Here is a 24,670-nt window from a genome sequence, read left to right on the forward strand (position 1 = left end):
ATAATAAAAGGTTAAATGAAAGGGCCAGCCAATTGATTGGTGAGGGAGGCACTGGCTAGGATGGTTGGAGAAAGGTAGACTTAAGCACAGGATATATTATTCAGCTTCCTGTTATCTTTTCCTCCCTTTGCCCTATCTTCTCATCACTTGGAATATAAGACTTTATACTAATAAACTTAATACTTTGTATTTATATACTTTATACTTACACAATACAGGAACCACTTGGAAAATGGAACCAGTGACTAGTTCAACTATCTGGTTCTTCCTCTAAAATTAAAATATATATATATATATACTTAAAACCCCAAACTTCTAAGTGAATCTCCTGACTTTTTCTATTGGTTATTTCTTGTACCATTTCACTAGATTTAAAAGGTCAGCCTCATCTTTGGACTATGACTTTATGATTATAACTGTTGACCATTTTCTTCTTGACATATTCCTTCTCAGTAGACATCACTAAGTCATTAAAAATTTGAAAGATTGCTACTATATAAGTAATTTCAGAATATAAGCTAATGTAGTTCGAAAATTATATGTACACAATATGTGTTAGAATTGTTCTTGCCTGGGTCAGCTTTATTGAGTCTCTCTCTTTAGTTTGATGTTGGCCCATCCTAGCCCTCCCTAGCCTAAAGATTTTGCTTTTGTTTTTCCTTGACTTCATTAGAATATAAGTTTGATGACGGAGGATAGTATCCTGACTGTCTTTTCACTGCTGTAATTCTGTGTATCTCATGTGCCTAACACAATACTTGGTGCATAAAGGGTATTCAATAAATATTTATTGATTAAATTAAACAGAACATGAACTAAACTTATCTTAGCTCTTGTATTTGCTTCTACCATCAAACTAGATAGAGCCCTCTGGCTGAACTCTGCCTGGTTATTGTTGAAACAAGGTCCTCTATGGGTTCTATTTATCTTGGAGTACAGACTAGACTACACCCCAGTGACTTCCAACTACCTTCCTATTTTTGGCAGTATAATTTCTCTTATCACCCATGCTTGAAACTCTTTAAGTACCTTCTTCTCACATCAGATTTCTCTCTTAATTATCCTACTTCATTTCTGAAAAAAAAAATCTTTCCTTTATCTATTGTTCACTGTTTTGTAAAGATTGCTTGGGTTCAGAACATTTCATGCAATATACCAACCTTGCAGTCAGTTTCCTGACTGATCTCCCATAGAACACAAAGTTATATTTATACTTTTATTTGTATAACAAGAGTCATCTTATTTTTACCCCCTAGAAGGGCTACCCCAAATCATAAATAATAGGAAGGATCCTTTGAGCACGAGGACAAAAAGAAGCAGGATAATTCTATTTTTTAAAAAGAATTTTTTTTAAAATATCACATTAAGGTGATGGTGTGATGGTGCTGGTACTTTCCTGAACTTAAATTTGCAAGTGTCTGCCTTTCTGTTTTCTCCTCTTGCTATCACACTGACACATCTGCCATTTGAATTGATTTTGTGAAGCTTTTGGATTGTGAGTGGTGGCAGGGAATGCTTTGGCTTTTGGATTTTTTTGTATTGTTCCCTCCTGAGAGCTAGGATGATGGGGTATGTTATAGTGGGGCTGTCTGTATTCCCAGTCAGCAGTGCAAATTGACAGCAACACTGTCAGGTTTATTGGCAAACATACATGTATACACAAACCCCACAGGTTGTTAGAATACAAGTTATACAGTATTTATGTAAAATAAAAAAGACGTTAGCTAAAAGTAATGTCTTCACTGTATTTCCATACATAGCTGGGAACATAGAAAATATTCAATAAGTATGCGACAAAATTAAAATTGTTGCCTTGATGACAATTTCATTCCTTATGTTGTAGAATAATTCAAGCAAGGAATTGCTACTCTGGTCATAATTCTAAATAGGAAGAAAGGACTAGTTGGTGAGATAGGGATGATAATAACCTTGGGAGAAAATAAGCGTGTCATCTTCAAGTTTGTAATACTGAAGGAAGAAAGTGCTGATGATGGTCCCATGCCTATTACAGGCTTTACAAAAGCATTTTCAGAAATTACAGGAATGAAAGATAGATATGCCCTCTCCTGTCCTGCTATGCTACATTTTCAGAATAATAAATGACTCCCAAAATTGAATACAACTTTATTTAAAATTTCAGAATACTAGGGGGTATATTTGTTTTGTTTACGTACTTTGTTGTTTTTCACGGATTCAGTTATGGTTATAAGTGTGCCCCCCACCCAGCCAGTGTGTACCATACCTAATAGGTGTGAATTTACCCACCATTCCCTCTTTCCCTCCTAGCTTTTTTTTTTTTTTACTTCCATATGTACACTCAAGTGTTGATAGATCAGATCCAACGTGGTATTGAATACATATGTTTGGTTCTCCATTCCTGTAATGTTTCACTTAGAACAGTGATTTTTCAACTGATGTGCCATAGTACACTGGTATGCCATGAGAGGATCTTAGGTGTGCTGCAAAAAATTTTAAAGATCATTAATGAAATTCTTTTCAAAAGAAATTCAAAGCACAGTAAGTATATTCTTTTTTTTAACTTGCTTTTTTTTTTTTAAATCAACATAATTTAAGTGTGCCATGGAATTTTTTTTGTTTTTTTCTTTTTGTTTTTTTGAGACAGAGTCTCACTTTATTGCCCTGGGTAGATAGGTTCAAGTATGCTGTGAGATAAAAAAGGTTGAAAAACACTGACATAGAAGAATGGTCTCTGGATCCATCCAGGTTATCACAAAAGATACTAGATCCCCATTTGTCTTTATAGCTTAATAGTACTACATAGTATGCATATACCACATTTTATTAATCCATTTATGTATTGGTGGGCACTTGGGGTGTTTCTATGTTTTTGTGATAGTGAATTGTGCTGCTATCAACATTCATGTGCTTGTGTCTTTTTTATAAAATGACCTTTTTAATTTTGGGTAAACAGTGGGATTGCTGGGTCAAATGATAGGTTTACATTAAGTTCTTTGAGCTATCTCCATGCAATTTTCCACGGAGGTTGGACTAGTTTGCAGTCCCGCCAATAGTGTATAAGTGTTCCTTTCTGTCCGCATCCACACCAGCATGTGTTGTTTGGGGACTTATTAATACAAACCATTCTCCAGTAGATGATCTAATACAAGGTGGAGAGTAGGGGAATGAGGAAGCCTAGAGAGGGAGGAGAGAGGGGGATGGTGGGATATAGTATACGGCTCACCTCTTAGGGGGCAGGACACAATTATAAGAGGGACTTTACCTAACAAATGCAATCAGTGTAACCTAACTCTTTGTACCCTCAATGAATCCCAAACAGTAATATATATATATATATATGCCATTCTCATTGAAGTTAGGTGATATCTCATTGTGGTTTTGATTTGTATTTCTCTAATGATTAGAGACACTATGCATTTTTTTATGACTTTGTTGGTCAGTAGTGTATCTTCATTTGAAAGGTTTTCACATAGTAAAATAGAAGAAGCAGCAAATGCAAAAGGAGCAAAAAATGTTTAATCTTCCATCTCTCCAATCCATGTCTGAAGAACATCTTCAAGCAAAATGACTTAGAATGGTCAGATAATCCATCATGGCTTCCATTTCCACCTGAGTTAGAAGACTTCTAAATATTCTTCAGATCTTGGATTCAGCCACAGCACTCTTATACATACATCATGCCTGTAAACATGTCACCTTTGTAAACATGTCTATCAAATACATTTGGGATTTTTCAGATCAGAAATGTATCAAGACAAATTACTTTTCTAATAAGCTCTCCTCTATTGTGTTGCTCCTATCTCTACCTGCCTTCCAATCAGTTGGATTTGAGTAGTATAAATAGAAAAGAGAAAGGAAATGATCTGTGGAGATTCATTTATAGCTTATGAAATCTTTGTGAAAGACTCTCTAAAACTATTTTGTTTAATGCAATAGTCATTAGCCATCTACAGCTACTGAGCAGTGGACATGTGGCTAATCCAAACTGAGATGAGCTACAAAGTATAAAATAACACACAGAGTTTAAAATATTTACCAAGGAGAAAAAAGAGCACAAAATGTCTTTAGTAAGAGTGTTTTATGTATTGCAAGTTAAAAATAATACTTTACATATATTAGATAAAATAAAATGTTATTAACATTTTAAAAAAATTAAATACTCCTGATTTCTGCATGACAGAGAAGAAAAGAAAGTATTTAAAAGGTCATATTCAACCTTTCTTAATGTCCCAACATACACCAGAAGGAACATGACCTAGTAATAATGCTCACTCTACAAGGTATAGTAACCCACATCACAATTTATAAAGAAGGATGTGTAATTTGAAACCCCACCCAAAGGAGCATTCTCTATTCAAGACATCATTGATCTGAGTGACTACACAAGAAGTTCTTTGGTCAGATCAAATGAGACACAATAAAAGGAAGAACATGATAACCAAGTACACTTTCCAGAGGACAAAATTTTAAGAATAGTATCAGAAAGATCAGAGCCTTATAAAAGAATGCTATAAATATATACATATATTTAGTTCTGCTTAGAGTAAGAACAAGGAAGAGCTAGGTCTGCTGGCATCCTATTAAAAGTGACAGCGGGCAGAATTATTTGCCCAGGCTTCTCTATCAATGGGAATTATGTTCAAACAGAAAAGGGTGGATAAAAAAAGGAATTTGGAACTCAAGGTAGATGAGAAATTAGAAAAATTAGAAAATATATACATATATGTGTGTTATATGTATGTATTCTCTTTGATTCTTCAATCTCAAAAGGATTGAATCATTACTCCCAATTTTTGAGACATTGAGGATAAGTTCCAGGAGACAAGTGATGGTTAGTTTCCCTGATTTTCTTTAAAAGAGTGGGTGCTTAGCAAACTTGCTGAAGCTATGGATCTGTAAATTTGACATTTACTCTTAACATCATTCTAAAATATATTTTCAATGAGATAGTTATAGACATTCATTAAAATAAATAATGGTCACTATAACCTCCAAGTTGGTTTTCTAAGAATAAGTCACAATAAAAAAATATTTATGTGCCATTTCTTGTTAGGATTGCTAAGTTAGACTTCAAGGAAAAAACATCATAAAATAGGGATCCAGTAGATAACACTATACCTTGTGTTATCCTGTGGGGAAGAGGATATAAGAAGTCTGATGGCAGTTTGGAGGATTTAAAGTTAGTTGAACTCTATGTTTATTTCAGTCTAGAGAGAATTATCCAGTAGCTTACCATAGAGGCTATCCTATCCAACATTTTTATCAGTAACTTGGAAAAAGATATTAAAGATGCACATATGACATTTTCTAGATCATACAAAGCTAGAAATGGATAGTTTATGTATGACAAAATCAGGATTTAGAAGGATTAAGAAAGGCTTACATTATAGCCAAAATATTAAAGTCACAGTTGCTGTGTATTCTTCATTAACTAGTCTGGAATGAACTACAAATACATACCATACTTTAAGAATCATGAGAAAATACCGCATTTGGAGCAAAGTTTACATAAAGGCTAGAAATAATTTCTGATGAAAACGGTGCTTTTTAGCATGGCAATAAAGACTGTTGTTGGATTTAGTAGTGGTCTTTAAATGTTTGAAAAACTGGTATGGATATATAGCAGAAATCAGAAAGATGAGGGAAAATGGGACCAAGTGGAGGAATTATAGGGTGAAAGATTTTAGCATAGTTTAGAACAGATCTTCTAACAAGTATAGGAAGGAAGATTTTAGCTTAGTTTAGGATGTATTTTCTAACACTAGTATTAGCCCACCATGCTTAGCCATAAACTTAAGTAACTAAATAAACAAAATTATTCACCAGAGTACTATAAGCAACATAAACTCAAAGGACATGGCAGTGCTTTATATCCCTCTAGAGAAGGCTGTTCTATAATCAGTAAACCCTATTAAAACTTGCCATCTCTTGCCAATTTGGTCTGTATAACACCTTATTCAGAAAACACTAAAAAGGTCTTAAACTAAGCACAGGTAACTACATAAAAACATTAGGTCAAGGTCTATGAAGCACAAATATGTAAATATAGGCCAATGTCTATTAGTGATTTGTCTAAAATGGTACTGAGCTCCCTCCCTGTCAATAGAGGAATTCAAGAAGAAGCTAGATGACCATCTTTCATGATGATTGTTAAGGTGGTTCTTTTATTAGAAGAAAATTTAGATAAGATGAGTTCTGAAGTCCCTTCCAACTCTAAGATTCTGATACTGTCTATACTGGAAGTTTTCTTTGTCACCAACTGCTTTCATCATAATTTTCAAAGAGAAACTCAGTAATTCCAAAAGTCACATCACAAATACCCTACCTATAATGCTTCCCCCCAAAATGTTTACTTTCCCTCCTCTCATAGCTTTCTTCCTTTTTTCCTCCCCATACACCTATATAAAAGCATATAAAATTAGTAATACACCCATAGTGATCATCTGAGCCCTACTTGTTTATACCTTCTACAAATGAAATAATTGTAACATCACAATGAACTATAAGCCTGCTTGCTCTTTTCATTGGTATGTATGTGTTTGGAAAAAAAAAAACACATTTTTAATGGAATAACTCAATATTTATTTTGTATATGTGGTATACTGCTCAGTTACCGCTATCCACCCAGTGGAATAATCTATATTATAGAGGTGTCAAGCACAGTTTCGTAATTTAGATGTTACCTGAAAACATTAAGGATATATTCTTTCTTTGAGGATTTTTATTGTTTCAAGCCTAATTTAAGTCCTTTATCCATCTTGAATCAATTTTTGTGAGTGGAGAAAGGTACGAGTCCAGTTTCAGTCTTTTACATGTGGATATCCAATTCTCCCAGCACCATTTATTGAATAGAGAATCTTTCCTCCAGTGGACTCTCTTGTTTGGTTATCGAAGATTAGGTGGCTGTAAGTTATTGGATATGTTTCCTGGTTTTCTGTCTGATTCCAAATGTTTATGTCTCTATTTTTGTGCCAGTACCATGCTGTCTTGACCACTATGGCCTTGTAATACAGCCTAAAATCTGGTATGGTGATACCCCTGGCTTTGTTTTTATTACTAAGAGCTGCCTAACTATACAGGGTTTTTTATGGTTCCATATAAAACGCAGAATCATTTTTTCCAAGACTTTAAAGTAGGATGTTGGTATTTTAATAGGGATAACGTTGAATCTGTAAATGCTCTGGGAGGTATAGACATTTTAACAATGTTGATTCTTCCCAACCATGAGCATCGTCATTTGTTAATGTCCTCTGCTATATCCTTTCTTAGGGTTTCATAATTTTCTTTATAGAGGTCCTTCACCTCTTTTGTTAGGTCTATTCGTAAGTATTTTATTTTCTTTGGGGCTATAGCAAAGGGAGTTGAGTCCCTAATTAACCTTTCATCTTGGCTGCTGTTGGCATATACAAAGGCCACTGACTTGTGGACATTGATTTTATATTCTGAGACATTACTGTATTTTTTGATGACTTCCAGGAGTCTTGTGGTTGAGTCTTTAGGGTTCTGTAAGTATAAGATCATATCATCAGCAAAAGGGAGAGTTTGACCTCCTCTGCTCCCATTTGGATACCCTTTATTTTCTTGTCTTGTCTAATTGTACTGGCTAGAACTTTCAGAACTATGTTGAATAGTAATGGTGACAGAGGACAACCTTGTCTGGTTCCAGTTCTAAGAGGAAAAGCTTTCAGTTTTACTCCATTCAGTAAAATATTAGCTGTGGGTTGTCATAGATAGCTTCAATCAGTTTAAGAAATAAGCCACCTATGCTTATACTCCTCAGTGTTCTAATTAGAAAAGGATGCTGGATTTTATCAAATGCTTTTTCTGCGTCTATTGAGAGGATCATCTTTGGTTTTGCTTCTGTTGTTATGGTGAATAACGTTTATAGACTTGCATATATTGAACCTGCCTTGCATCCCTGGGATGAAATCTACTTGATCATAATGTATGACTTTTTTGATGATAAGCTGTAATCTATTGGCTAAGATTTTGTTGAGAATTTTTGCATCTATATTCATTAGTGAAATTGGTCTGAAGTTCTCATTTTTGGTTGGGTCTTTTCCTGGTTTTGGTAACAGGGTGATTTTTGTTTCATAGAATGTGTTGGGGAAGATTCCTTCCTACTCAACTTTTTGGAATAATTTCTGTAGTATGGGAATTAGCTCTTCTTTGAAGGTTTGATAGAATTCTGATGTGATGCCATCTGGACCAGGGCATTTTTTTGTTGGGAGATTTAAATTTTTATGCCCTATTCTCTCTCTCCTCTGGTAAGATTTCAATTACAGGTGTGTTGACATGTACTCTCATCTCATAGGTCCCTAAGGCTGTGCTTATTTTTTTCCTATCTTTTTTTTTCAATTGTGCAATGTCTATGGAACTTTTACCAAGTTCACTATTTTGTCATTTCCACACTGCTGTTAAGCCTATAGAGTGAATTTTTTATGTCAGATATTGGATTTTTCTATTTTGAATTTGTCATTTAGTTTTTTATAATTACTATTTCTTTGTTGAGATTTTCTGTCTTTTAATTTATGGCAGGTATACTTTCCTTTATGTCCTTCAGCATAGTTACAATAGCTGCCTTAAAATCTTGTTTGCTGATCTCAATGTATATATCATTTCAGAATTGGTCTCTTTTGATAGTATTTTCTGTTAAGAATGGGTGACATTTTCAAGTTTTTTCATATCCTAAATGCGAATATACATACTTTATAATGAATGGAGTGTATTTAATATACTAGATACTATAAAAGATATTAGTATAATAGACTCTCTGGATTCTGTTATATTTCTCTAAAGAATATTATTTTTTAAGAAAGCATTTACCTTGACTGAACTTAAATTACAAACCCTCACTCAGCTCAAGTCTACATTCATAAAATTTAGGTTTAACTGGGCTGCTTGTAGTCTGCCCTGAACATGCACAATTCAAGGGTCAACCAGAGATCCAGACAGAATTTATATGCAAAATTTGGGATCTCCCTCTGGCTCTGTCCTTTCCAGGATTGTCCCCTCCCTTTCCAGTGACTGTGTTGCCCTTGAACTCTGTCTCTAAGTTCTTTAAGACAGTGAGAACACAGATTTCTGAGTCCTATACATCTCATGAGATACTAAAAGCCATTTAAAAGAAAAAAAAGAAGACGGGGAAAAAATACTTTAATATATTGGCCTAGGGGAAGATTTTATGAAGAAGACTTTCATGGCAATTGCAACAAAAAACAAACAAAAAAATAAATGGGACTTAAGTAAACTGAAATGCTACTGTACAAAAAAGGAAACAACCAAAGCAAACAGACAACCTTCAGAATGGAAAAAGATATTTGCATATTATGAATCAGAAAAAAACTTGATAACTAAGATCTACAGAGAACTCAAATTAATCAACCAGAACAAAAAAAAAAAAAAAATGATCCAACAATCCTATAGATCACTTGGCAAGAGACATTAATACAACCTTCTCTAAAGACAGATGAATGGCTAACAAACATGAAAAATGCTCATTGTCCCTAATCATCAGAGAAATGCAAATTGAAACCACAATGAAATATCATCTAACCCCAGTGCGAATGATCCATAGCACAAAGTCTCAAAGCTGCAGATGCTGGTGTGGATGTGGAGAGAAGGGAACACTTTTACACTGTTGGTGGGACTGCAAACTAATACAACCCTCTTGGAAATAAGTATGGCAAATCCTCAAAGACCTGAAACTATACCTCCCATTTGGTCTGCAATACCATTACTAGGCATCTACCCAGAAGAAAAAAAAAATCATTTTATCCTAAGAACATTTGCAGTAGACCATTTATCACAGCTCAATTTAGAATCACCAAAATGTGGAAACAGTCTAAATGCCCACCAACCCAGGAATTGATTAATAAGCTGCGGTGTATGTATACCATGGAATACTATTCAGCCACTAAAAAGATGGAGACTTTACATCTTTCATATTAACCTGGATGGAGGTAGAACACATTCTTCTTAGTAAAGTATCACAATAATGGAGAAACAAGAATCCAATGTACTGTATTCTTATATGTCAGCAATAGATAAGCTAATACAAGAGAAGTGGTAGGGGAATGAGCAAGTGGGGAAAGGGGAGTAGGAAGTGGGATGGGGAGTCATGGTGTATGACACACCTCTTAGGGACAGGACACAATTATAAGAGGTACTTTAATAATTGCAATCAGTATAACCTAATTCTTTGCACCCTCATAAATAAGTAAATAAATAAATCTAACCCAGTTTCCTTAAATCTCAGCTCCCGGCTCATGTTTTCCATCTACCTGCTTTTGTTTATTCTCCAGTCCTTCAGGTATTTTTTCCTTATTTTATCCAAAGTACAAGCATATCTCAGAGACATTTAAGGTCTAGTTCCATACAACCACAATAAAGCCAGTATCATAATAAAGTGAGACATGAAGTTTGGGGTTGTCCAGTGCATCTGAAAGCTATGTTTGCATTATACTGTGGTCTATTAAATGTGCAATAGCATTGTATCTAATATACACATATCTTAATTTAAAAATATTTTATTGCCTTTAGCAAATCATAATTGTGCTGGCAGAAGCTCTTCCCTCAGTATTGATGACTGCTGACTGATCAGGTAGTGGTTGCTGAAACTTGAGGTATCTGTGGCAATTTCTTAAAATATTGATCAACTCTTCCTTTCACACCAGATTCCTCTGTGGCATTCGATGCTAATTGATAGCATTTTATCCACAGTAGAACTTCTTTCAAAATTGGTGTTGGTCCTCTTATACCCTGCCACTACTTTGTCAACTAAATTTATCTAATATTCTAAATCCTTTGTTGTCATTTCAACATTGTTCATGGCATCTTTACCAGGAATTGATTCCATTTCAAGAAACCACTTTCTTTGCTTATCCATAGAAACAATTCCTCATCCACTAAATTTTTTTCATGAAATTGCAGCAATTCATTTACATCTTCACGCCCTCTCTTGCTGTGCTCATCACTTCTGCAATTGTTTCCTCCACTTAAGTCTTGAACCCCTCAAAGTCATTCATGGGAGTTACAATCAACTCCTTCCAAGATCTTGTCAATATTGATAATTTTTACCTCCTCCCAGGGATTACAGATATTCTTAATGGCATCAGAGTAGTCAATCCCTTACAGAAAGTTTTCAATTTGCTTTTCAAGTTCCAGCAGAGGAATCAATACTATGGTGGCTATAGCTTTATTAAATGTATTTTGTAAATAATAAGACTTAAAAAACAAATTAATCCTTTATCCATAGTCTGCAGAATGGATGTTGTGTTAACAGACATGAAAACAAGATTAATTTCCCCTTGTGTCTCCATTAGAGCTCTTGGGTGGCCAGGAGCATTGTCAATGAGCATTAATATTCTGAAGGGAATCTTTTCTTCTGAGCAGTAGGTCTCAACACTGGACTTAAAATATTCAGTAAAAAAACCATGCTGTGGACAGATATACTTTCATCCAGGCTTTGTTGTTCCATTTCTAGAGTCCAGGCAGACTGGGTTTAACATAATTCTCAAGAACCCTGGGATTTTCAGAATAGTAAATGAGCATTGGCTTTAACTTAAAGTTATCAGCTGCATTAGCCTCTAACAAGAGAGTCAGTCTTTTGAAGCTTTGAAGCCAGGTATTGACTTCTCTCTAGTGATAAAAGACCTAGATGACATCTTCTTCCAAAGGTAGGCAGTTTTGTCAACATTAAAAATCTTTCATTTATGATTTAATAAAAAAAAATCTTTCATTTAGCATAACCACCTTCTTTAGTTAGCTTACTTTAGATCTTCTGGATAACATACTGCAGCTTCTGTTCTTCATCAGTACCTACTGCTTCATCTTGCACTTTTATGTTATTGATATAGTTTCTTTCATTAAACCACAAGAACCAACCTCTTCTAGCTTTAAACTTTTTTTATCACCTCTCTCAAGCTTCATAAAGTTTAAGAGAGTTGGGGCTTTGCTCTGGATTAGGTTTTGGCTTAAAGGAATGTTGTGGCTGGTTTGATCTTCTATCTAGACCACTAAAACTTTATCCCTATCAGCAATAAGTCCGTTTCATTTCTTATCAGTCATGTGTTCACTGGAAAGACATTTTAATTTCCTTCAAGAATTTTTCCTTTGCATTCACAATTTGTCTAAGTTTGGCGTAAGAACCCTAGCTTTTGGCCTGTCTTGGCTTTCAAAATGCCTTTCCCACTAAGCTTATTATGTTTAGCTTATGATTTAAAGTAAGAGACATGCTACTCTTCCTTTAACTTGGATACTTAGAGGCCATTATAGAGTTATTAATTGGCCTAATTTCAATCTTATTGCATCTCCAATGAACAGTGAAGCTCAGGAGAGGGAGAAAGAGAGATGGAGGAACAGCCAGTTGTTGGAGCAGTCACAACACACACAAAAAACATTTCCATTAAGTTTACCATCTTATATGGGTTCAGTTCATGGTGCCTCCAATTACATTAGTGACATCAAAAATTCCTCATCACAAATCACCATAACAGAGTTAATAATAAAGAAAAAATTGAATTATTACAAGAATTACTAGAATGTAACACAGAGACATGAAGCAAGCACATGATATTGGATAAATGGTATTTAAGTACAGATTTTCAAGGCAGATGTGCCTGGGTTTGATAGTCTTTCTGGGACCTAATTCATATCTTAGACATTAGTAGTATTACTCTATTCTGATCTTATGGGTACTTTCATTGAAAAGTTTGAGAAGCACTGTGTAAAAGTACCTAGTATGGTGCCTGGTGCATAGGAAAAACACAGTAAGTGATAGTCATCAGTATTAACACATATCTGGGCAGGACTCATCATTACACTTTTATATAAATAAAAATCCTTTGTTTACTATCCTTAAAATTGTTCTCCTGGTCCCACAACTTCTATGTTAACTCACTTTTAAACAATCTTTGGTATATGACCTTGAAAAACAGCTTGAAACCCAGATAAATCACATCCATTGGTTTCACATTAGCCACGTTCTTATTTATGTTCTCAAAGAACTCTTGTAAATGAATCAAGAGATGGTTTCTACTTACAGAAAATATTTTGCCTGGGCGGCGCCTGTGGCTCAGCGGGTAGGGCGCCGGTCCCATATGCCGGAGGTGGCGGGTTCAAACCCAGCCCCGGCCAAAAAAAAAAAGAAAATATTTTGCCTTTCCCCACTGATTTGTGTTTCATTTACATATTTGATTCCATATATATTAAGGTATTTGAACTCAAAACCAAGAGAGTATTTCAGAACCACAGTAAGCTTATAGAGCCCAACTCTTGGTGTTTGTATTGATAGATAAAGGAATAACATGGATAAATATGATCCATAGGTAATCCTCAAGCCTCCCTTTATCTATTATTTGACCACATTTCGTCATCAGAAACTACATACCAGAGGAGGAAAATTGATTAATTTCCCTTTTCATCTCCATCAAGTCATCCCAGATTAACTCTATTTTATGCTAAAAATTTATTCCAAATTCCTCTCCCACTTAGGTTTTCAATATGTTAATGATACCATTTTTAGTATAATATGTTCTAAGTTAGTCTCATGTTTTCACATGCCTTATGTTTTATTACCCCCCCAAAGATCATAGACTCCTATCCAAAATATATAAAATATATTTTGAGGTTCTCTCTAATATATATTATTTATAATATATAAATAAATATATATACATATTCTTATGTATATATATATGCACATACTTATTCTATGTCTGGTTATTTACAAAGTTCTGCACAATGTAGATGCTTAATAACCCTTTGTTACTAACTGTATACCTTCTCATAGGTGAAACAGAATTCAAAAAGGCAAAGGAGTATCAGAAAGAAATATAAGGGAATTAATGATGTTAAGTAATCATGGTGATGGATTATCTGTATTATTTTCCAGGATCAAATGTATACTAATCTATCCTTTCTGCTAAAGGAGGCTGAGTACCTTGGAAGTAAAAGGTAACTTGAACTCTGCAAAAAATCATTATTCCAAAATAATCTGCCTTATGAAGTGACACTTCTCTAAGAAGTGCATTACCTTTTTACATGAAAAGAAAACCTTCACTCTCTTGGCAGTCAATTGAGTTAATATCTTTTTATTATTATTATTAAATCATAGCTGTGTACATTAATGCAATCATGGGACACCATACACTGGTTTTATAGACTGTTTGACACATTTTCATCACATGCTAAGAAAATGCCAGGAAGGCTTTCTTAGCATGAAGCCTTCCTGACATTTTCTTAGTTATTGTGTTAAGACATTTATATTCTACATTTACTAAGTTTCACGAGTTAATTTCTTTTCAGTTTTGTCAAAACCCTTATAAATTCCTTCTTAGTTTCTCCTCTGAAGGCAGTCAACTGTGGTGGTATCAGTATACATAGACTACTTTGAAAAAAGATCTCTAGAAAAATAAACTTAGTGCTCTTTAGAAAGTAACTAGTTAGATAAATAGATTTACTTTTGACTGATATTAAAAGTATTTGTTATTGGTTGATAGCAAGAACTATTATATAATAGATTTTGTAGTCTAGTAGGAATTGAACTTTAAGAAATGGCCATTGATGATGAAATCCCATAGCTGATAGATACTTAACCATTTGGGGAGTACTAAAAAATAAAGCAGAAAAGCCACTGTTAATTATTACATTTTTTGTCTCCATTACAAAAGACTTTTGGGTGCACTTACAAACACAGACACCAAACATAACTAGGATAGCACCTGGGCTATCCAGCTCCTCCAAACTCATTAACTGAAAAGATATAGATTAACTGGAGAGAGTTCAGAGAAGAGTAACAAAAATGATTAAGGGGCCAGAGGGATTGATTTATGAGCAAAGATTAAAAGAATTTTGTCTATACAATTTAGCTAAGTGATGACTAAGGGGAAAGGGGGTGGGGTCACAACTATCTGAAGGGTGTAAACACCAAGAAGAGAGCAGAATAATTTACTTTGCAACATTAGAATATAACCAGGGCTAATGAGCTATAATTACCCAAGGAAATAACAGAATAAATATTTCAGGGGAACTCAGAACCAGGAGTCTGCCAACTTATTTCTCAAGGAGACACTAGCAGATACTTATAACTTTAGTCTCACCCAGATTAACAAGTATATAGTGTGAAACAATCATTTGATGTCATTGAGCTCCCTCCTCCCTCTACCCTCTCCAACTGTCTTGCCTTTTACACTATTATGATATAGTTCAAGTTTGGCCTAGTACATAGGTCTATATAATTTTGTATTTATTAGTGCTCCTGAGTCTTTCAGTTTAATTCCAGTGGTGGGCATACAAGATACATACAAAAGTAAATCCTTTTGGATTTACTGTGAATTTAACTGTAACGCACCAGATAAGGGATCAAATCTGAAGATAAGAAAATCTTATATTCTGCATGGGATTGAGTATAAACATATCAGAAGTCATAGTGTCTGTGTTTGGAATCTCCAATAATAAATTTTCAAATTGTATTTAATGTCTAGAAAAGTTCAATTTTAGCATTATTGCAAGAAAAAAGGCACTAAAATAGATCTGTGTAAGCTTCATGATTAGTGTAAACTTTGGAATGTGGTTCTTCAGAAAACAAATTAGTCTGTGGGTAACTGCAGGCTAAGTTATTTGGCTAATTCCTATTGTGCTATCATGACATTCCAGAGCATTGCTATTTAACCTTGCCAGATAAGATTTTGCATGTCACTGCAGTGAAAGCAGCTTCTTTTGTATGCATACTTTTCTCCCTTTTTTCCTTTGTGTTGGAAATCTTCATAAGGTAATCCCATTCAAGGAAATACCATATTTTCCCCTCACTACTGCATTAACTAGTTCTGGTTTTATCTTATATTTTGTACTTCCTTGCAAACTATTTTTTCTAGGTAAATAATATCTTTTTTTTTTTTTTTGTAGAGACAGAGTTTCACTTTATTGCCCTCAGTAGAGTGCCGTGGCCTCACACAGCTCACAGCAACCTCCAACTCCTGGGCTTAAGCGATTCTCCTGCCTCAGCCTCCCGAGTAGCTGGGACGACAGGCACCCGCCACAACACCTGGCTATTTTTTGATTGCGGTTTAGCCGGGGCCGGGTTTGAACCCGCCACCCTCAGTATATGGGGCCGGCGCCCTACTCACTGAGCCACAGGCGCCGCCCCGGTAAATAATATCTTAATAAAATATTTTTTAAAACCTCTGCAATTATTAGTTTATTAGTATAATCCAGGACTCAGATGTTCAGTATTCCTCCTGAAATTACATAAACAAATGCAAATGGAAAGAATCCAAGTCAAAATTATATAACAAAACAGCACTCCATTACAAAAGCATGTAAAATTACAAGAATGCTATTTTAAAATACTGGCACTTTAAGAGACCAATAATCTCAAAAACCACAAAATTACCAAATTGTTCCCTAAACTGCTAAGCAGATAAACATGGCTCTAATGAATGAGTGTAGGTTTTGTAAGGAAAAATCAAATTCAAATAAATTGAGCAACTTGTATTAAGATGTGAAGTGTCTTCTTTCCTATCAATTTGATTTAAAAGGGGCAAACCACAATACATGAAAATATAACCGATTTTAAATGTGGCATTATTTTAAAGGGTGGCCCAATTGATTAAAGATACTCTAAATGGAGAATCTGAAGTTTCCTGAGCAGTTCATATTTACGTAAATGGGAAAAAGACATTTATAGCCAGCACTTTCTTAAGTCTTTGTCGGGACTAACATCAACAAAAAATGCAATATGGCAGTCTTGTATTTTAAGCTCACACTTTTGGGGCTACATTCTCAGGTGTTCTTTAATGTGGGAACTGCAAAATATAACTGCCATTACATTGTAATGGGAGTTAAAGAATAGAGTCCTCATGTAAAGATTAGAACATACTTTTCTATTAGTCCTTTAAGGACAGACTTTCAAAAAGTTTGATTCTAATCCATGCTGTGAGTAGATTGCTTACTCTTCACTTTGTAAAATATAAGTGGGTTATGTGAAATTTGTCATCAACTTTGAAGTTTCAGTTATAGATGAAAACTATCTCAATTTAACTTTTATTACCCCCCTCATGATATGCAGGGTGCGTAGACAAAAAGCTTTTTATCAGCTAATTATATGAAAAGATAAACAATGTAATTCATGTGATTTATAATGGGCAAAAAGCAAAAGACTAGCTTCCCCTCAGGAAGAAAAATTTCAGACCTATGAAAAGGACAACAGAACTAATAAAAAAAATTGTATTTACTTAGAAGCCTACAGAATGTCAACAAAACAGCTGCAACTTTTTTTTTTTGCTATTACAGAGTGGTATTCAGTTAACAGAACAATTATTTCCTATAAGCTGCATCAGAGACAACCGAAGATGAAAAACCTACCATCCCCATATATAACTAATTTGTGCTGTGCACCAACAAGAACCTGCTTTAAATTTCCATGCCAATTTACAACCCCCATGCTGTACCAGGCAAGGTTAGTGGCTATTGAAAATACCACCAGGACAGGGCTATCTAAAGACACATCAGTAGTGTGTTAACTATACAAAAAAAGACACTGTACAGTTTAAAAACAAATCTTATACAGCCTTCCATTTCAATTTTTTTCTTTAAAAGGAGTGAGTTGTGTACAGAGGGTTTAAATGCTTTATAGACAAGAAAAAAATGTGCTAGAACCAACTTATTCATGATCATCATCTTCATCACCTTCCTCTTCCTCCTCCTCTTCATTCTCTTCATCCTCCTCATCTTCCTCCTCTTCCATCTTTTTCTTGCTTTGTTTAGCCTTGATGACTCCCTTTTTCACTGCATCAGGCTTTCCTTTAGCTGGGTATGCAGCAATATCCTTTTCGTATTTTTCCTTCAGCTTTGCAGCCTTCTTTTCATAAGGCTGCTTGTCATCCGCAGCAGTGTCATTCCACATCTCCCCCAGCTTCTTTGCAACATCACCAATGGATAGGCCATGATGTTCTTTGATTTTTGGGCGATACTCAGAACAGAACAAGAAAAAGGCCAAAGGAGGCCTCTTGGGTGCATAGGGATCATTGAACTTTTTTTGTTTCCCCTTTAGGAGGGATATAAGTTTTCATTTCTCTTTCATAACGGGCGTTGTCCACCTTTGCCGTATCTTCAGATTTTCCTTTCTCTTTAGCAGACATGGTCTTCCACCTCTCTGAGCACTTCTTAGAAAACTCTGAGAAGTTGACTGAAGCATCTGGGTGCTTCTTCTTGTGCTCCTCCCGATAAGTTTGCACAAAGAATGTATATGATGACATTTTGCCTCTCGGCTTCTTAGGATCTCCTTTGCCCATGTTTAGTTATTTTTCCTCAGCGAGCCACAGAGTCGCCCAGTGCCTGTCCAGCTCTCACTTGCCCTGGCGCTGTCTCTATGGAGCTCAATGTACTCTTAATAAAATATTTTGACATAAGCTTTTAAAAATAAACTTTTTATTTTAGAATAGCTTTAGAATTACAGAAAAGTTATAGAGATAGTTCAGAGTTCCCATATGCCCCATCCCCAGTGTCTCCTATTACATTAGTATGGTACATTTATCACATCAAAGGAACTAATACTGATACATTATTAAGGTAAATCAGTACTTTATTCGTATTTCCTTAATTTCCACCAAATGTCCTTTTCTGTTCCAGGATCCCACTTTGCATGTAGTCTTCAGGTCACCTTAGTTTCCTTTTGAGTGTGGCAGTTTTTCAGACTTCCCTTGTTTTCAGTGACCTTAACAGTTTTTTTTTTTTAATTTTTTTTTATTAGATCATAGCTCTGTACATTAATGCAATCATGGGGTACAATGTATCTTGATATTTCTTTTTTTTTTTTTTTTCTTGACTGGGGCTGGGTTTGAACCCGCCACCTCCGGCATATGGGACCGGCGCCCTACTCCTTGAGCCACAGGCGCTGCCCGACCTTAACAGTTTTGAGGAGTACTGGTTAGGTATTTTATAGAATGTCCCTTAATTGGGATTTGTCTGATGTTATTCTTATGATGAGACTGGGGTTATGATCTACTATCATAGATCACAGAGATAAAATGACATTCTAAATTCATCATGTCAAATGTGTATACTATCAATATGACTTATCACTATCAATGTTAAGCTTGGCCACTTCACCAAGGTAGTGTTTGTCAGGTTTCTCCTCTGTAAACTTACTTTCCCTTTTCATATTGTACTCTTAAGGAAGTAATGATGCACAGTCCATGCTTAAGGAGTGGGAGATTATGCTCCACCTCCTTGGGGTTAAGTATCTACATAAATTATTTGGAATTCTTCTGTAGGGTTGACTACTCTCATTTATTTATTTGTTTATATGTTATTTCAGATTAATATAAGGATATATATGATTAGGTTACATTGTTTGTGTGTTTGTTAGGTAAAGTCCAAGTTGTAGTTGAGCACTTCACCCGGGAGGTGTGCCATATACCCCTACATTGTGACCAATAGGTGAGAGCTTAACAAAGCCCCTCCTTCCCCCTTCCCTGCTTCTTGAATTTAATTGTGTTTTTCTCTCATGTGGGCATCTAGTGGTTCTTCTACTATTTTCATATTAGTATTGAGTAAAATGGATGCTTGCTTTTATATTCTTGTGATACCTTACTTAGGAGGATGTTTTGCAAATCCATTCAAGTAGATACAAAAGATGTAAAGTTTCCATCTTTCTTTATGACTGAATGGTATTCCATCATATATATATATATATATATATACATACCGTAGTTTATTCATCTATGCCGGGAGCCAAAACATCTCACAAGAATACCACTTGCTATCTTGATTTTACAGGCAAACTGTTCTCAGGAATTCAACCGTAAACAGCAATGGTACTTTCCCCTTGCGTATCTCTTAAAAAATGCACACCCTGCCTTAGGGTCCTTCTCCTAGTAATTTTCCAGAAACTAGCCCCCTCCCCACCCTGTTAGGAATAGCCCTTAGTTACTTCTTCGTTTGTGTGCTTATAAGTCCAGCTGAAAAATAAACTCGACGGAGCTTGATCAGACTCTTGACTTGCTCTCATTCTTTCGTGTCTCTTGTCCCCTCATTCGACTGACCCCTTTGTTTCCCAGGTCCCCGTTGAATTCCCCGCGGGCCGGGGCACATCTATTCATAAGTTGATGGGCACTTAGGCTGTTTATACATCTTGGAGATTGTGAATGTAGCTGCAATAAACATTCCAGGGCAAATTTATTTTATTTTATTTTTCTTCTAGGTAAGATACCTAGTAATGGGATTACAGGATCAAGTGGAAGGTCTACTTTTAGCTCTTAGAGGATCCTCCATATTTCTTTCCAAAGAGTCTGTATTAATTTGTAATCCCACCAAAAGTGTCTTAAGTGTTCCCTTTTCTCTGTACCCATGCCAGCATCTGCAGCTTTGGAATTTTGTGATGTAGACTACTTTCACTGGAGTTAGGTGATACCTCAAGGTGGTTTTGATTTGCATTTCTCTGATGATTAGGAATGATGAGCCTTTTTTCATGTGTTTATTGGCTATTCATCTGTCTTCTTGGTAGTTCTATTCATGTATTTTGCCCCATGATAAATGAGATAGTTTGATTTTTTTCTTGTTGATTAGTTTGAGTTCTTATAGAGTCTTGTTATTAGGGCTTTGTCAAATTCCTAAATGCAAATATCTTCTCCCATTCTGAAGGTTATCTATTTGCTTTAATTGTTGTGCAGAAGCTTTTTAGCTTAATCAGGTCTCATTTATTTATTTTTGGTGTTGCTACAATTGCCAAAGGGCTGGCTCTTCATGAAGTCTTTCCCCAGGCTGATATTGTTGGGAGTTTTCCCCACATTTCTTATAGAGTTTTTATTGTATTAGTAAATCTTTTATCCATTGTACATTGATTTTTTTGATTGTTTGTTTGTTTGTTTTTGCGGGTTTGGGCCAGGGCTGGGTTTGAACCCACCACCTCTGGCACATGGGGTCAGCGCCCTACTCCTTTGAGCCACAGGCACCACGCCCATTGTACATCGATTTTTGTAAGTGGTGAGAGGTGTGGGTTCGGTTTCAGTCTTTTACATGTGGCTAACTAGTTCTTCCAGCACCATTTATTAAATAGAGATTCTTTTCCCCAGAGTATGCTTTTGTTTGGTTTATCAAAGATCAGATAGCAGTATGCAGCTGGTTTCATCTCTAGGTTTTCTATTCTGTCCCATAGATCTATGTCTCTATTTTTGTGCTACTACCATGCTATTTTTATCACTATAGATTTGTATAATCTGAAGTCTGGTAAAGGCATGCCTCCACATTTGTCTTTATTTCTTAGAATTGCATTGGCTATTTGGGTTTTTTTTCTGGTTCCATATGTAATGAAGAACTATTTTTTCAAGTTCTTCAAACTATGACAGTGTTTTAATGAGGATTGTGTTAAATCTGTAGATTGCTTTGGGTAGTATAGACATTTTAACAATATTGATTCTTCCATGTTTATTTTTTAATAATTTATTTAAATAAGTATAGATACATTGATATTTATTTTATGCCTTGAGTTATAGTCCAATAGTACTTTGTTTTTCAAATTGTCCCCATCTTTGGTCCTTGGGAGCTCTTGTAGTTGGTTCTTGTTTCCCTTTGATGTACCCCCCCCCATCCTTTGTGGGCTTTTATTGAACATTTCTTAACTTTATGGCACTCCAAGATACTACAGGCTCACATGTATATTTTTTGCTCCAGTCAGTCATATAATCAATAAATTCTCCAAGGAGCTCTGGTTCCTTTCTTTGGAGAATAGTATTAGAAAACAAGATCTGAGTGAGTGCAAGGTATACTTGTTGCTACTGGGTGCCATTAATTCTAGGCCTTCTCAGCTCACAGAGAAAGAAAATATATGTGTGTATACTAACGCATATATATGTACATATATTTGTAAATACTTCTACAGGTAGTCATCTATATGTATACTAAGCTAAACATGAGTTCAGATATCTCCAACTCTAATCCATTACCATATGGATCATTCTAACCTCCTTCCCTGCTTTCCTATAACCTCCTATTTCCATCTACCATCCATTCACTTGATCATCCAAATCAAATACACATGTATAGTGTTTTCAGACTTAATTAACTCCTACCTCTGTACAGACAGCTTCATCAAATAAAGTGAATGCTTATCTATAGTTCCTTTTAGTCTTTAGTTTTACAAACTCCATTGTAAACTTACTTAGGTCATCCCTTGTCCCCCTACTTTCTTTAGTGAAACTACTTTATATGTATATAGTATAATTAGATTATTTTGTCAAATTTGATATCTCATACTGAACTTGATCCTCTGACTTCTTAAATGATTTTCTAAAAATTTTACATACATTAAGATTCACTCTTTTGGCTCTAAGTTGCTGTGGTAACATATAGTGTCATATATCCACAATTATTGTATCATATACAACAGTTTTACCATCCTAAAAATCTTATGTACTATCTCTTCAACTCTCTCTCCTCTTTGATAAACCTCTGATAACCACTGATCAACTGATTACCATCTGGACAGTTTTGCCTTTTCCAAAATGTTATATAAATGGAATAATGAAGTTTATAGACTTTTCAACTAGCTTCTTTCACTTAGCAATATATATTTTAGATTTATCCATGTCTTTATGTAGCCCAATAGCTCGTTCCAATTTTATCACTGAATAGTATGTACTATAATTTGTTTTTTCATTCACCTATTAAGTGACATCTTGACTGCTTCTAGTTTTTGGTGATTATGAATAAAGATGGTATAAACATTTGTATGCAGGGATTATAAGTTTCAAATCAGTAGGGTGAATACCAAGGAGTGTGATTGTCAGATCATATGGTAAGACTATGGTTAGCTTTGTAAGAAACTACCATACTGTCTTTCAAAGTGTCTTTCATTCTCACCAGTATGAATGATGGTCTCTATTAAATGCATCCTTGCCAGCAATTGTTATTGTCAGGTTCTTTTAAATTTAGCCTTTCTAATGGGCATGTAGTGGTATTTCATTGTTATCTTAATTTACATTTCACTAGTGAAAACCTTGTTCACTTTTGGTTATAATTTATGAATGTTTTAAATAATAGTTTTAGCTTTACTAATTCTCCCTTTATTGGAATTGAGGGAGCAAATTCTTACAAAGTGTCAGACTCTATATTGGAAAAGGATGTCTAAAATTCTGGCTGCTTCCTTTTAATAAATGTGTGCATTTGTTGTTCTATACTAATTTCTTATAATAAAGGCAAAGGAAGCATCTGCTAAAGTGAATGCTGAGTCACTGGTGGCAGAGAGTAGTTAGTCCTATGGGATTGTTATGTAGAAAGTGGAAGTTCTTTCAATGATAAGCAAGATGCCTATAAGATCATTGTTTCTCTGGATTGATCTAGGACTTCACTTTATTCCACCTCCCTCATTGTAATCAACACACACACACACAACTTTCCATTCTTGACACCTAAACCTGGGAACATCGGTGAGAGAGATTAAAATGTACTCAAGATATATATTCAGAATGAATGATATCTTCTTGCTTTAGGACCAAATAACCCAAGTGGTTTTAATTCTTCTTCCTATCCCAATGTGACCAGCAGATATAACTGTTAATTGTATCTGATTTTGATTACCCTTTAATAGTAATATAGGTTCCCCTCTGGTGCTATGATGTTGTCCCTGTCTCTCTGAAGCTGCAAACTTGTGTTTCTCTCCCCTATCCCAATTGCATTTTATCCACTCTATATGCCTTTCTTCAAGGTCACACTAGGTGAAAAAAATTAATGTTTTTTTTTATTATTATTAAATCATAGCTGTGTACATTGATAAAATCATGGGGCATCATTCACTAGCTTCACAGACCATTTACCAAGTTTCACATATACCCTTGTAAGATGCACTGCTGGTGTAATCCCACCAATCCCCTTCCCTCTACCCACCACCCCCTCCCTCCCCTCCCTTTCCCCCATCCCCCTATTCTTAGGTTGTAACTGGGTTACAGCTTTCATGTGAAAACCCTAAATTAGTTTCATAGTAGGGCTGAGTACATTGGGTACTTTTTCTTCCATTCTTGAGATACTTTACTAAGAAGAATATGTTCCAGCTCCATCCATGTAAACATGAAAGAGGTAAAGTCTCCATCTTTCTTTAAGGCTGCATAATTTTCCATGGTGTACATACCACAATTTATTAATACATTCAAGGATCGATGGGGACTTGGGCTTCTTCCATGACTTAGCAATTATGAATAGGGCTGCAGTAAACATTCTGGTACAAATATCTTTGTTATGATGTGCTTTTTGGTCTTCTGGGTATATGCCCAGTAGAGGGATTACAGGATTGAATGGCAGATCTATTTTTAGATCTCTAAGTGTTCTCCATACCTCTTTCCAAAAGGAAAGTATTAATTTGCATTCCACCAGCAGTGCAAAAGTGTTCCCTTTTCTCCACATCCGCAACAACATCTCTGGTCTTGGGATTTTGTGATATAGGCTAGTCTCACTGGAGTTAGATGGTATCTCAAAGTAGTTTTGATTTGCATTTCTCTGATGATTAAAGATGATGAGCATTTTTTCATATGTCTGAAGGCCATGCGCCTGTCTTCTTCAGAGAAGTTTCTCTTCAAATCCCTTGCCCAGCCTGCGATGGGATCCCTTGTTCTATTCTTGCTAATGCGTTTGAGTTCTCTGTGGATTCTGGTTATTAAACCTTTGTCGGAGACATAACCTGCAAATATCTTCTCCCATT

General features: G+C 35.3%; 1 protein-coding gene and 1 pseudogene across 2 annotated transcripts in view; one reads left to right on the forward strand and one right to left on the reverse strand.

Annotated features, from left to right (window-relative positions):
* EDA (ectodysplasin A) overlaps positions 1-24,670 on the forward strand; it is a 554,900-nt gene that overhangs the window by 381,554 nt on the left and 148,676 nt on the right. The window lies entirely within an intron of this gene.
* LOC128578322 (high mobility group protein B1-like) lies at positions 17,642-18,272 on the reverse strand (annotated as a pseudogene).

Source organism: Nycticebus coucang, chromosome X, assembly GCF_027406575.1.
Source record: "Nycticebus coucang isolate mNycCou1 chromosome X, mNycCou1.pri, whole genome shotgun sequence".
Lineage (NCBI taxonomy): Eukaryota > Metazoa > Chordata > Mammalia > Primates > Lorisidae > Nycticebus > Nycticebus coucang.